The following is a 14,674-nucleotide window of genomic DNA, read 5'->3' as shown; positions in this document are numbered from 1 at the left end:
ACTCGCGCTCGCGATCACTCACCTCTCCCGACTGAGCTCGTAGTTACTCGAGCTTGCACTCACACGAACGGGTCAAGATATGAATTAGGTTGAGAACCACTGCCACAGACTGTTTAAAATTTTTATAGAGATCTTTAGGAAAGATGAGCCAGGAACAATTACAGAAGAAGTCCCTTAAGTCTGACAACCCAAATGTCTTTACTGTGTTTCAAGTTGCATAATAGACGGCACTCTTCCTAGTTAAATAGATATAAGGACAAAAAGAGCGCATGGACAAAAACAGCGCAAGGACAAAAAAGCGCATTAAAATATCCCTAACAGCATAAACCATAACAGCGAAAACAGCTCGTAGACATTTTGCCATGGACCATAGACGAAAATTTTACACTAAGCTCGGTCGCGCTCAAGCTCACTCCTTTCAACTAGGCTCGCGCTCACTCGGGCTCGGGATCACTTACCTCAATGGGGATCGCGCTTTCCTCTCAACTGAGCTCGCACTCACTAAAGCTCACACTAACTTCCCTCAACTGGGCTCGCACTCGGGATCATTTCTCTCACCTCGCGCTCACTTGGGCTCACGATCAGTTTCAGAAACTGGGATAGTACTCAATTCTCTCTTAAGGGCTCTCTGTCACTAATCCTAAGCGGGGTCGCGTTCACTCGGACTCGCGCTCACTTCTCTCAACTGAGCTTGCGCTCACTGAGGCTCGCGATCACTTCTCACAACTCGGCTAGCGCTCATTCGGTCTTGCATTCATTTCTTTCGACTGGGCTCAAGCTCAGTCGGACTCGCGCTTACTTGTTTCATTGAGGCTCGGGCTCACTCAGGCTCGTGCTCAATTATTCAGCCGGAGCACGGCTGAGCGCGAGTGCCGAGCTCACGAGCGAAGTGCTCGCTAGTTTGGACACCTATGACAAAAGCAGCTCATTAATGGCCCGCAATGCACATCCTTTGCCAAAACAAACATTAAGACCATAGTTGTGAGACCAATCTAGCAAAGTGCACTAGGTCTTGTGCTGAACCCGACTCTTGGCTGGATTGCGCTGACTTGCAGTATTTCAGCCTTTACTATAGACTTCATCTTACTGCTGGTTCCTGCCAGTCTGAACTATATTAACAAGCAACACTTCCCAATGGTAACACCGATTTTGATCATATTTGGCAGGTAGATACTACTAATAAAACAAACGATTGCGTGTTTTTTTTAAAAAAATCTCTGTGGAAAAACGGTTTTATGGGGCAAAAGCCCCCAGAAAATATTGTGGAAGTTGATATTCAAAAGGCAAAGAGAAGTGTACCGAAGTGAACGAAATTGTGCACAGATATTATAGACGTAGAATGAGGGAATATGTGTTTCGTATTTTGCTGGAAAAAATTGTTAGATGAGGCACGGACGCCTCCAAACCTTTGATCACGAAATATCAAAAGTGCTAAAAAAAACGTATGTCAGATGTGTAAAGGACATGAAGAATTGCAACGAAACTTTGTGTAAGGACAATAAGCAAAAATAAACGAATATGTTTATTTTATTTTCTGACAAAAAACAGTCTTAGGGGGTAAAAGCCCCACACAAAATTTTGGAATTTGACTACCGAAAGGCAATATGAGGCTCACCAAAGTGAATGAAATTGTGCACAGATATTGTAGACGTAAAATGAGGGAATATGTGTTTCGCATTTTTCTGGATGAAACGGTTGAGTGGGGCAAAGACCCCTCCAAACCTTTGATCATTAAATATCAAAAGTATAATATCATTATACCAGAAGTGCCTAAAGTCATGAAGAATTGCAACGAAACTTTGTGTAGTGACAATACGCAAAAAATTAACGAATACGGTTTTTTTTATTTTCTGAAGAAAAACGGTTATAGGGGGCAAAAGAACCCTCCCAAAATTTTGAAAGTTGATGACCGAAAGGGAAGAAGTTAACCAAAGTGAATAAAACTGTATACAGGTATTGTAGACCTAAAATGAGGGACTATATGTTTCGTATTTTCCTTAAAAAAATAGAGGTTGGGTTCCTTTTTCGTAAAGTTCTAAAAAATTGATTACAAAATATCAAAGTGCAAATAAGTATACGTCAGAATTTTCTAAAGGATATGGAGGATTGCAACGAAACTTCGTGTAGAGGCAATTTGCAAAACAAACGAAACGTGTTTTAATTTGTGCGAAAAAACAGTGTTGTGGTCAAGGCCCCCTCCGAGAAAAGTAAATATTACCGTAATATTGCAGGAAGGAGTGGACCGAAGCAAATGAAATTGTGTGTAGATATTATTAATATATATGTAAAATAAGGCCTTTCGTCTTTCTTAAATGTCCCTATCCGATTTGATTCAAATTTGACACAAATAGCAAGGAAGAAATAAATCGACACGTGTTATTGTTTATGCGGAAAAAAATTGTAAGGGTTAAAGGCACCTTCAAATCAGCCAAATTTGAAGAAACCACATGGAGACACTTTTGAAACATGAAAGGCCTTATTTTACACAAACAATTTTTACGCACAATTTCGTTCTGTTCGCTGCAATCCTTCTGCCACCCAACTCGTCGGTCCACCGAACAGTTTTTTTTTTCTTTTCAGAAAATACGAAACACGCTTTCCTTTATCTTACTTCTACAATGTCTCTCCACAATTTCATTTACTTCGGTTAACTTCTTCTTGCCTTTCGGACGACAAATTTCAAAATTTTGGATGCGGCTTTTGCCCCTAAAACCGTTTTTCAGCAGAAAAAGCTCGTATTCGTTCATCTTTTGCTCATTGTCCCTACACAAAGTTTTGTTCCAATTCTTCATCTCCTTTAGGCATTTCTGACACTGTTACTACCACTTTTGATATATCGTGATCAAAGGTTTGGAGGGGTCCGTGTACCACTCAACCGTTTTATCCAGGAAAATACGAAACACGTATTCCATCAATTTACTTCTACAGTATCTGTGCACAATTTCGTTCACTTCGGTCCACTTATTTTCGCCTTTCGGGCGTCAACTTCAAAAACATTTGGTGGAACTTTTGCACCCTTAAACCGTTTTTCCGCAGAAAATAAAAATCACATATTCATTTATTTCATGTGTAGTATCTACCTGCCAAATGTTATCAAAATCGGAGTGTTACACTTGGGAAGTGTTAATTGTTAGTCACGCGTTACGCAAAATGGGACAAATAGAGCATCCAAGATGTCAATGCGAAGAAATAGGCACACCAGAACATCACGTATTATGGTGCCCATTACTGGAAGAACGGCTAGAGAGAAGATATCAAATAAAAAGGGAAGAAATAAATGAAATTATAGCTAATGATGAGGACTACAGGATATTAAGCAAAATAACAAATAACTAATCAGAAGTAATAAGTTGACAATATACTAGGACAAATGATTAAAATTGTAAACAAAATTGAAAAACACCGAAATAGGAATGATGTTTATAATAGTGTAGGTGAATGAATGGAAGAGTGGCTGTGAATCTTTCTGGGCCGGAGGACTCCTCCAAGAACGTCGGCATTCCGCGTGTCCCAGAAAGAAACTGTATGCTTTCACTCGGTATATCCATGGATAAAACCGGATACGAACTTTGGATATATTGAAAAAATGTGTGTGTGTGTGTGTGTGTGTCGGGAACGGTGTTGGAAAGTATGTTTTGTGTAAATAGTAAATTTATAAATACCTTTAATGAAAAAATGGGTCGGAACGGAAGAACAATCCAATATCCGCATTGCCGTTTTCAAATGACATTCGAATCTCACAAGGAACATACATGAACGTGTCGTCCGGACATCCGAATCAAACCAAAACCATTCCATAAACATAACAAAAATATGCTCATGCACTAAAACTTAGGTGCCATGGACAATGGAATAAATCCCTGGAGACCATTAATCCTGTTAGCATAAGAAATTGTAGACTCGCAGTGAAAGAGATATTGCATCAAAATTGTTCATTGGAAAGTTATGATTTATAATTCACTCTTCAGCATGAAACAAGTTCTCTAGAGGTGCTATGTATTGGCGCCCATAACGTATTTGAAAACGAAAAAAATCCCTCCAAAAATACCTCCCATCAAATTTGGCCCCGTCGGGTGTGTCCCCAGATAAAAGCACACAATCCAAATGTATCTTGAAAACTACTACAGGGGTTAGAAAATGAGTGTACCAAGTTTCGTTTTGATAGACGGAATAAATATGAAGAGAAAGGTTTGTACCAATACGCTATGTATATACAAAACCAAACCGATGACTTGACCTATAAAGGAAACACAATATAAAAAGTAAAAACGCAATACTATTTATTGAGATATCAATAATTCTACAACTTTTGCTTTGGGAAAGGATATGCATTGCGGGTCATGCATACGCTGTTTTTGTCATAGGTGCCCAAACTCACGAGCTCGGGCTTGCGAGCCCACTCGTGCTCAATAATTCAGCGCGAGCCCGATCCTCAATTATATGAGTGAGCGCGAGTCCGAGTGAGAGTAAGGCTAGTCAAGAGAAGTAAGTGCGAGCGTGAATCCAGTTTGGGGAAGTGATTGCGAGCCCGAGTGAGTGCGAGTCCAGTTGAGAGAAGTGGTCACTAGCGCGAGCTCAGTCGAGAGAAGTGAAACCGAGTTCGAGCCCGGTTGAGGGAAGTGTGTGCAAGCTCGAGTGAGTGCGAGCCCAATTGAGGTAAGTGATCGCAAGCCCAGTTGAAAGAAGTGTGCTCGAGCGCAAGCGAGCATAGTGCAAAATGTTCATCTATGATTTTTGTCCACGCTGTATTTGCATGTGCAATTTTTGTCCTTGCGCGGTTTTTGTCCATGCGCTGTTTTTGTTCTTGTGCTGTTTTTGTCCATGAGTTGTTTTTGTCCTTATATTTATTTAACTAGGTAGAGTGCCTGTCAATTATGCAATCTAAAACACAGTAAAGACATTTGGGTTGTCAAACTTAAGCTGAATTCTCCTTAACTTTGTGGACTTCTGCTGTAATTGTTCCTGACTCATCTTTCCTAAGTATGTCTATAAAAATTGTAAACAGTCTGTGGAAGTTGACTTGTAAGACAGAGTAACAGTAAACCAGAGTAAGACTTGTATAGATCATATTTTTTAAAGCACCAAAGTCCACTGAATGTCACATCAGCTGTGCGGCAAACAAGTATAACTGACCATTTTCTCACTAGTATAAATGTTCTCATTACAATGCAAAAGAGAAAAAATGCAACAAAATTATAAATTATACTTTATTAAATGAAGAATCGGAAAAATGTAACTAGAACCAGGTAATACAGAGTAATTGTGTCAATAGTTCCACTTGGAATTGCATCCAAATGATGAAAAATTGTATAAGTAATTCACGTATTAAAATAAAAATAAAAAAGTAAGTAGTAAATATCTCAAAATAAAACAATGGATAACAAAACGATTAGTCAACTTTATAAGAGAAAGAGATAGATGAAGTCATTTAGTAATAAAAAACAAAAACGATTTAGAATTTAAGGAATATTACAGAAGGTATAGAAATAAACTTTCACAATTAATAAAAGATGTTAAAAATGACTACTATAGAAAACAAATTATGTTATATAATAACAATGATAGTAAATTATGAAAGGTACTAACAGATATTATACATAAAAATGACAAAAATATGTAGAAATAAACGAACTAAACACTAAAAATGGCCTAGTAACGTATGAACGTGATCCAATAGTTCAATGTTAATATTTGAAAGTTTTAATGAGCATTATTCAGTGTTGGCGAAAAATAGTTAACAAAGAGATTGATGATAAAATAAATTTTAATTTTAATTCCCAAATTAAAGTAGTAAATTCTATATTTTTCACTCCAACCACTGAACAGGAAATTGAACGCTTCATAAATGAATTATCACCAAAAACAACATCTCGTATAGATGGATTATCAGCAAGTGTATTGAAACATACGAAATCAAATATATTAAAACCTTTGCAGTATATCTTTAACCTCAGTTTAGAAACAGGTGTATTTCCTGATGATTTTAAGACTGCCTTAGTAAAGCTTATATATATAATAGGCTCAAAGGCTGATCCTAATAACTATAGACTTCTATCAATCCTCACTAACGGTACTAAAATGTTAGGAAAATGTATAAAGAGATCAGTTAATTTTCTTGAACAAAATAAATTCTTTTCTTCAAATCAATATGGATTTCAAAAAGGTAACAGTACATCAGATGCGGCGTACAATTTAACAGAGATTGTTTGTAAAAATGTTGATAAAGCTGAAAAAGTAATGCAGTTTTCCTAGACCTAGCTAAAGTATGCGACATAATATCACACGAAATTCTCTTAAATACACTAGAAAGATGTGGAATAATGTGTATATCGCTATCTTGGTTTAGCAGTTATTTGAAAGACAGAAAACAGGCCGTCCAAATAGGTAATTTTCAATGCAATTATTCATATGTAAAACAAGGAGTCTCACAAGAAACTGTAGTAGATCCAATATTATTTTTAATTTATATAAATGATTTGTGTAATTTAAAAATGGAAGGACGTATACAATCATTTGCTGATGACACCTCTCTTATATTTACTGGCAAAACATGGACACATGTATTCAAGGAAACTGAAGTAGAAATAAAGAAAGTGAAACAACGGCTTGATAATCATGAGTTAGTATTATTACCTAGGTAAATGCTGAAGAAAACAGGTATATAACTGATATATAACAGGTATGTAACAGGTATATATTTCATTTTTTGTATCAGGGGCCACAAAATTTTTGAACGGTCCCAAAATCAAGTTTTTATATTTTTTACGGAATAAGCATACCATATTGAGTAAATTGTTAGTTTTGGTTTGGCTTCACTACATGTTGGTCTCCACATAAAAGGCGAACAAGAAAATGTTTAATTCAATTAAATATATTGAATTTTTTGTATCAGGGGCCGCAAAATTTTCGAACGGTCCCTAAATCTAATTTTCATATTTCTTACGGAATAACCACATCATACTGAATAAATTGTTAGTTTTGATTTAGCTGCACTACATGTAGTTCTCAAATTATGGGACGTACAAGAAAATCTTTGATTCAATGAAATATATTTATTTTTTTGGATCATGGGCCACAAAATTTTTGAACAGCCCCTAAATTTAGTTTTCGTATTTTATTTTTATTTTTTTTATTTTTATTTTTATTTTTTTTTTATTTTTTTATTTATTTTTTTTTACGGAATAAGCACATCATACTGAGTTAAATGATAGTTTTGGCTTGGCTACACTATATATAATTCTCGAGATCTAAGGGCTAAAAAATTTTTTCCTGAAATATATTGGATCTTTTGATCCAAAAAGGGACTTGAAAGTAGACTTGATAGACTCTATGACCAATTTTCAGTGTTAACACTTTCGAAATTATATTTGCAGAAGATATTAATATATGTTTAAAAGGATAGTAACAAATGGGACGTAATAAAACATATATAACCAGAAATGTGACAAACAAATTTTTGAAATTAAAGCAACGAGTAAATCTATAACTCAATATCAAACATATTACAGAGCTCCGAAGATCTATAACGAACTCCTACTACCAATCAAAGAGGAAAGTAATTTTAAAGCATTTAAAAGGTTAATTTTACAGTGGTTAAAATAATCAAAAAGTATGTAAAAAACTATTGTTAGCTAAAACTAAGAATTATATACCTCATATGTTACGGTAAGAAAATAAATAAATTAAATATGAGAATCAGGCTTGCACACAAGCATTTGCTTATGTGAGCCATTTTCTATCTTTTCTTGATTCTTTGCATTAGGAATACAAAAATTTCGCAATATAGAAATAAGTGTCTTGAATTAATCTGCCCAACACCGGAAGATAGACATGACTTCTGAAAGTCCAAAGTCCTGTCATCTATAAATACCGGGTACGTTAAAGTCTGTTAATAAAGGGAATCTAGGTAGTCCGATTTCCTTTGGAGAAGTAATAGCACTTACAAGTAGGAAATTTGTCTTGCTAATTTCAGTAGCAGTTAATTTTCCTTATACTTTTATTTTATTCCATTAATATTTTGTATATTGTTATTTTTTATAATTTAGTATGTTTGTGTATTTTATGTATATTTTTTAATATATTGGATACATCCAATACATACATTTTCTTCTTTCTTTAAATAAATAAAATAAATAAATAATATAAAAGTGGATCTCAACCTAATTTTTATCTTGACCCGCTCCTGTGATTGCAAGTCCGAGTGACTACGAGCCCAGTTGAGAGAGGTGAGTGCGAGCCCAAGTGACCGCGAGAGCGGGTGATTGCGAGAACAGTCGAGGGAAGTGGTCGGAAGCGCGAGCCCAATTGAGGTAAGTGAGCGTGAGCCCAGTTGAAAGAAGTTGGCTCGAGCGCGAGCGAGCCTAGTGCAAAATGTTCATCTATGGTTTTTGTCCATGGACTGTTTCTGCTCACACGGTATTTGAATGCGCTGTTTTTGTCATTGCGCGGTTTTTATTCATGCGCTGTTTTTGTCCAAGCGGTATTCACATGCGCTGTATTTGTCCACGCGGTATTTGCATCCGCTAATTTTGTCCTTGCGCAGTTTTGCTCATGCGCTGTTTCTGTCCACGCGGTATTTGCATGCGTTCGGTTTGTCCTTGCGCGGTTTTTGTTCATGCGCTGTTTTTGTCCTTGCGCTGTTTTGACCGGATACCAGTATGTTATGTTTTGATCACGGGCAATGTTTGAGATGATATAATTGTACGTCAAAAATTTATACACATGCGCGGAAACGTGAGGTGGTTGTCGTTTGTCCCTTGTTATCAGTGTTATCAATGTAGCACTTCGTCGCTTGATCTAGAAATTTATAAGGATATTTTTATTAAAAACAATTGGTTCATTTGTATTGTTAAAATAGAAATTTAGCACCTTTTAAATGTTGTCTAGTGATTAAACTAGCATTATTTCTACTGAAATGAATATTTCTAGCGTCTTCTTGCAGTATGTTTAGTGACATTATTATTCACGTTGTTAGCAGTGTGTTCAGTATCATTACGACATGTGTGTATTCCCTATTACGGACAGGTTTAACATATATTTTTATGCCATACCTTGTCCTTCGGGCTCTGTGTGTAGTTCTGTGTCAATGTTAGGGATCATGGAATCGAATCTGTTATCTTGTGTAAAAACAATCAATTTGTACTAAATCTATTATATAAAAGAGAACGCACAAATCCTTTGTTAGCTCATCACGCTAATACGGCTGAACCAATTTCTTTCATTTTTGGGGGGTTATTAGGATTTGGACCCTAGATGGTTTTTATCATATCACTTTAATTTTTAATTACCAGTGTCTTGAGATAATTGACCATTCAAGTGTCCATACGTACAAATCCTTTGTTATTAGTTCATCATAGGTAAAAATAAACGTATTTATATGCAACCCGCATGACCGTGTCACTCGGCGGGTTAACATAAATGACAGGCGCTATAATGTTAACATTTACTGCAATTTGAAAGCGAAAAAGTAAAAATTATCTAAGTAACAAAGTTTATTGCGTTCCGGGGTGACCGCAGCGAAGCGGGGTGAACGCTGCTATCACTCGGCGGGTTAACATAAATGACAGGCGCTATAATGTTAACATTTACTGCAATTTGAAAGCGAAAAAGTAAAAATTATCTAAGTAACAAAGTTTATTGCGTTCCGGGGTGACCGCAGCGAAGCGGGGTGAACGCTGCTAGTATTTTATATAAAAAGATAATAGAACGGTTTTTGCTACCGGAACACAAAGATTGTGCTGCTCTTCAATTTGAGCATTATTTCGTTAAAATATGTCAAACAGTTCTGAGATAGTCTTAAATATATATACTAGTACCTAACAATGAATGACAATTTAATATGTGTAAAATGACATATGATATATTGTTGAAAAGTTGCCAAACAACATTTTGATACCAAAAAAGAAATTAGTAGTAACAAAATTAAAGAAATTAGTAGTAGAAACCATACATATTCTACTGAAGATGACGGTCATGTGATCTCATTAATAAGGTAATTGTTAAAGTGATTCTTGTAGAATAAATGGTTCTAACCTCATATTTTAAGCTTTTTCTGCTAATTTGTGCATTTACTATCTATCATAATGTGTAGAACATAAGGGTAGCATATTTGGTTCTGGCTTGGAAGAAACGTATACAGGGTGTGCAAAATTCACTTTTCTAAAATACAAAATATAATTTGCATTTCAGAGAAAAGAAGACATTGCAGCAATTAACCTAAGTTATGTTTGTATTTCTGAGAACTACTATAATATTTTTTCCTAGGATGTCATTTGTAAGCCATAGTAGTGTGTCAATACCAGATATCATGGAATCGAATCTGTTATATTGTGTAAAACCAATCAATTAGTACTAAATATGATATATAAAAAGTGACTCTGCGTCCACGATACTGATGAGCGCAAGAGTCTTGGTCTTGCAGTTTGTGCAAGAGTCTTGCATGCAAGACCAAGACCAGGAATCCCGATACAAGACCAAGACCAAGACCAAGGGGTGCAAGACCAAGACCATACCTGAAAGACCAAGATCAAGACTCTTGCGCAAGAGTCATGCACAAGTACCGGTACCACTTAAATATTTTGTATAATGTAAAAAGGAAGGGGGGAAATCATTACTTCTTTCAATTGAATTTCTTGGCTTCAGTAAAAATGCCACTGGAGTGAATGTGTTCCCAGTAAGTTTATGCAATCCGTGTGAGTCGATCTGCCTCTGTAGCATATAGCTATAGTACGTCCTTTTCTGAATCGGTGTTCGGGTTTTCTGAAGTTAGTATTCGTTTTCAAGCCACACAGTCGTCATTTTGCACCATGTTGAGGTTTCTTGGTAGACAAACACCGAGTACACGAGTTTTCTCGGGATTTTCCCGTTTCAACCTACTTTCTTCATTTCACAATTTCGTTCATTTCTGAACATTACTGTCTCCCTTAGCCTCGGTGCATAATCGTGGGACGTTAAACTAGATATTTCATTTCATTTCAAAGCATATTAGTAGTATTCTTCTTCCAAAACTAAAGAGAAATGTAAAATAATCATCGCTAATTCCGTATACCATAGATGCCGACTACATGGGTATGGCCTTGGTTCTAACGCTTAAGCATCCGTTGGAAATTTTTAATGTGTGGTCATAAAATTAATATCGAAATAACATTTTCATGACATTGACAAAATCTTAGTGTATGTGATCGTAAGTTTGATTTCATGGGCGGATGCTTATACGTTGAATAATTGTTTATCAATATAACTTTTAGCCTCCTTAGGTATACGGCACATCGAGGATTAAGCGATATAACATTATACAACAATAAATAACCCATATTCACAAGTGAGTGATTTTGTATAGTTATTTCAAATAACTTAGAGTTTGATGCTGTTATTTTGTATTTCTAATATATGTCAAAAGTATATATATAAATTGAGTTTACACCAAAGACATAGACAGTTGAGTCGTTTTCAATTTTCACTCAAATTATTCTAAAAATATTAAGAGGTTTTCTTATAACCATTATTATTTTTAATTTCTCTCTCTCTTTTTTGGCCAATATTGCTAAGCATATCATCATAATCACACTGCCGTTAATGGCAGGTCACTTGCTGCAACTGTGAAGCTTCGATGTATGGTGATCCTCAACTAGTCTCTTCGTCTTGACGTAGCAATTTTCTGTTTTAATACATTTCTTCAATTACAGTCCCCTTCACCCCTCCATCTCTTTATTTCCATCATATCTCCTAGCACGTCCCTCATAATACAGTTCCTCCTCAGCCAATCTCCTAAAAAGTTCCTCTTCCCCCTGTTAATTATACCTAAAAATTCTTCTTTTTCCCCTACTGCTGGTATTCGGAAATAAACCTCTGTAACATAATCTCTCTTTCGGAAAGCGCATACCGTACTCAAAAGATTGTATATTTGCCTATAAGTCTTCCTTTTGATTCAACAACATATCTGTTCCGTAGCACAAATTAATTTTACTAAATGAAACAGAGTGTTTGCTATATGAATTTACATCACGTTAATATCAAATATTCAAGAATTAATTTTTAATGAAATTTTTGTGTATCCTATATATTATTTACATAATGTTTGTTTTTCCTAAATGGGGTGTGAAACCCTAATTTCAGGACAACCATATAAGTCGTCGATTTTTCAGAAATTAACTATGATTGTCCTTTACACACGTTTAACATTATTGAACATCATTACAGTAGTTATTGAGTAGCAACAACAGCGTCGTTCACATACTAAGCCGAAAGAATTCTTACTTTACGCTGGTCTAATGAAGTTCTGTTCAGATAATAAGTTATCACAAGTGTAGGGTCGGATGGGCATTATTAGGGGAGAGCGGGCGCTTTTTCCCACAAGGACCACTAGTACTCAATGTCACAAATCAATATGCGCAGTTTTCTTCTACAGTAAGTCAATACTGTTGACAAGTACCGGTAACAATTAAAATCTTATATTCTTTTATCGGCATATCATTCTGAATTATTTAAAGTATTACACAAAGTTCAAAAAGTACGTATACTATATTACAAATTTAGCAGATGTTTTAGTATACTACTTTTTTGATGCTGCAAGGTCTATCACTTGTTCATTCGAAACATTCCTTAACAAATCTTTTTCAATAGACATCAACATAAATGTTTTCAGATGTTCCTGAGACACGGCACTCCTTAACCTGTTTTAATGTATTTCAGTTTTGAAAAACTTCTTTCACATGTTACCTGAGTTACGGGCAAAGTCAACAGAAATTTGTATGCTACTAGCAAACCTGGATAAGCATTTATGGAAATAAATATAATTCTGCAAAATTAAAAAGCAGCACGTTGGATAACTTTTGCAAAACGTTCTGCACTCACATTCCTTATGAAGATTTTTTTTTTCTAATCTTGAATCACTTGTGCTATCACCATAGTCAGTCGTTCTTTCTCGGTTGTATTCGTCAGCAAGACTGACTTTCAAGGATTCCCACTTCAATAATAAGTCCAATAGTTCTTCTTGTATAGAATCCTTGGAAGCTTATTTACTGTATTTTTTCAGAACGTGCATAAGTTTATCGAAAGCCGTGTCCGGACGTTCTGTTACTTTGTTGAAGTTTCTAGGGTCCAAACAGGACAAATCAGCTCATAAAGTATCTATCTTGCTTTTGAATCTTGTAGATATACTCGAAATTACAGTATCCAATATTGACATCCCATTAATGCGGTCCACTGCATCCAAAGCATTGACGTCCCATTAATCATGCGTCCACAGAGAGGAAACAAAATTACGCACGTACCTGCAAAGCGATCGGGACTTAGCCTGACTATCGACCTTCAGTAATACAGACACGTTGTGTACACACAACAGTCATAGCTCGTCCAGTGTCGAAGAGAAATGCAGATATCTGAATAGCTTGTTACTTAACTACATTACCTTTACAAAAGTTGTTCAAAATATCGTCCATTAGCCTCATGGCAAATAATTGGTAACAGATATTGATTGCAACCTTTTTCTACTTGTTAGCTCGGATGACACTAACGGCTCTAATTATGTAGTACAGTAGAACCCCTCTAATCCGTCACCTTTGGGACTGAGGTTATGGTCGGAACGCAGAAAAAGGTCAGATTATCAGAAAATACAGGAAAATACGGATTAAAATAAACAATCTCTGAACTAAAAAATGACTGTATTGTTCTCTACATTAAAAACAAACGAACAGTAAGCACTAAAAACTGCACGTACAGTACGAAAGAACGACGAAAGAAACGATACAAGAGATAACGGACCACTAAAACAGATATGCAGTAACAGCAAGTAAACAAGAATGCCGCGACGGAAGTAAAACAACGATGGGCTTCGTAAGTCACCGAAGAGACGGGAAAAGTTCGGCTCGAGCACGGTCGGATCAACCGAAGTGGCGGACCAGTCGAGGGAGGACAAGTGGGGTTCTACTGTACTGCAAATCTTGGAGAATCATGGGATTGCTGTGGTATATCGTATTCTTCAGATAGAGCCTTTCTATTTCACGTGTGCCCCTGCTGGCGCTGCTGTCGATGTATGTTTTCCCTACCTCTCTCGAAAGAGGAGGGACAAGTTGCTTTGGTCGAGATCCTTCAATAGTTGAAAGCGGATATGGTTGCTACATTCACGGACTTCGCTGTATAGTGTCCTGTTAGCCTTTCTAAGTAACCTACGATCTTTACTCGACGATTGACGAAACGATTGAATGACAAATTGGCAAAACAGCCAGGGTCATTCACTTCTTTCCCCAAAACAAAGGGATGATTTCCTCCATAAGAGGGCGGCGAGGTGGGGCCGAAGTGTGTTTCACATATTTTCACAGTGCATTTGAAATAGGAAGGCTCTAACTGTATAAATAACAATCTAGTGACTCAAATCATGTATGTGAAGAGGACACAAATCTTTTTATATCAATTGTTCTTGAAGGAATTCGCGGTGGGACCAACAATAATACTCAATTTATCCAAGCATAGCTATGATCTGCGTGTTAATACCAGCATACATATTTCAATTTAAAGTTGTTGCGCCGAAAATTGGTCCCACAATTTGCCGTCTTGAAATTATAGATGGCCTGAAGCTTCTAGTCTTATCAGCAATGCTACTTGTCTAGTGAAAACGTTAAACTAAGCCATACACTGTTCTTTCTCTGGCATAGGTATATCAGGGAACCCGCTGCTA

At 36.2% G+C, this 14,674-nt stretch overlaps 1 protein-coding gene across 3 annotated transcripts in view; it reads right to left on the bottom strand.

Moving 5' to 3' along the window:
• Positions 1 to 14,674, bottom strand: part of LOC145667935 (venom allergen 5-like) — a 79,883-nt gene that overhangs the window by 32,739 nt on the left and 32,470 nt on the right. The window lies entirely within an intron of this gene.

The sequence above is a fragment of the Thermobia domestica genome, chromosome 1 (genome assembly GCF_964235325.1).
Source record: "Thermobia domestica chromosome 1, izTheDome1.hap1.1, whole genome shotgun sequence".
In the NCBI taxonomy this organism is placed as follows: Eukaryota; Metazoa; Arthropoda; class Insecta; order Zygentoma; family Lepismatidae; genus Thermobia; species Thermobia domestica.
Note: the sequence above shows the minus strand (reverse complement) of the source record. Positions and strands in the feature narration are given on the sequence as shown.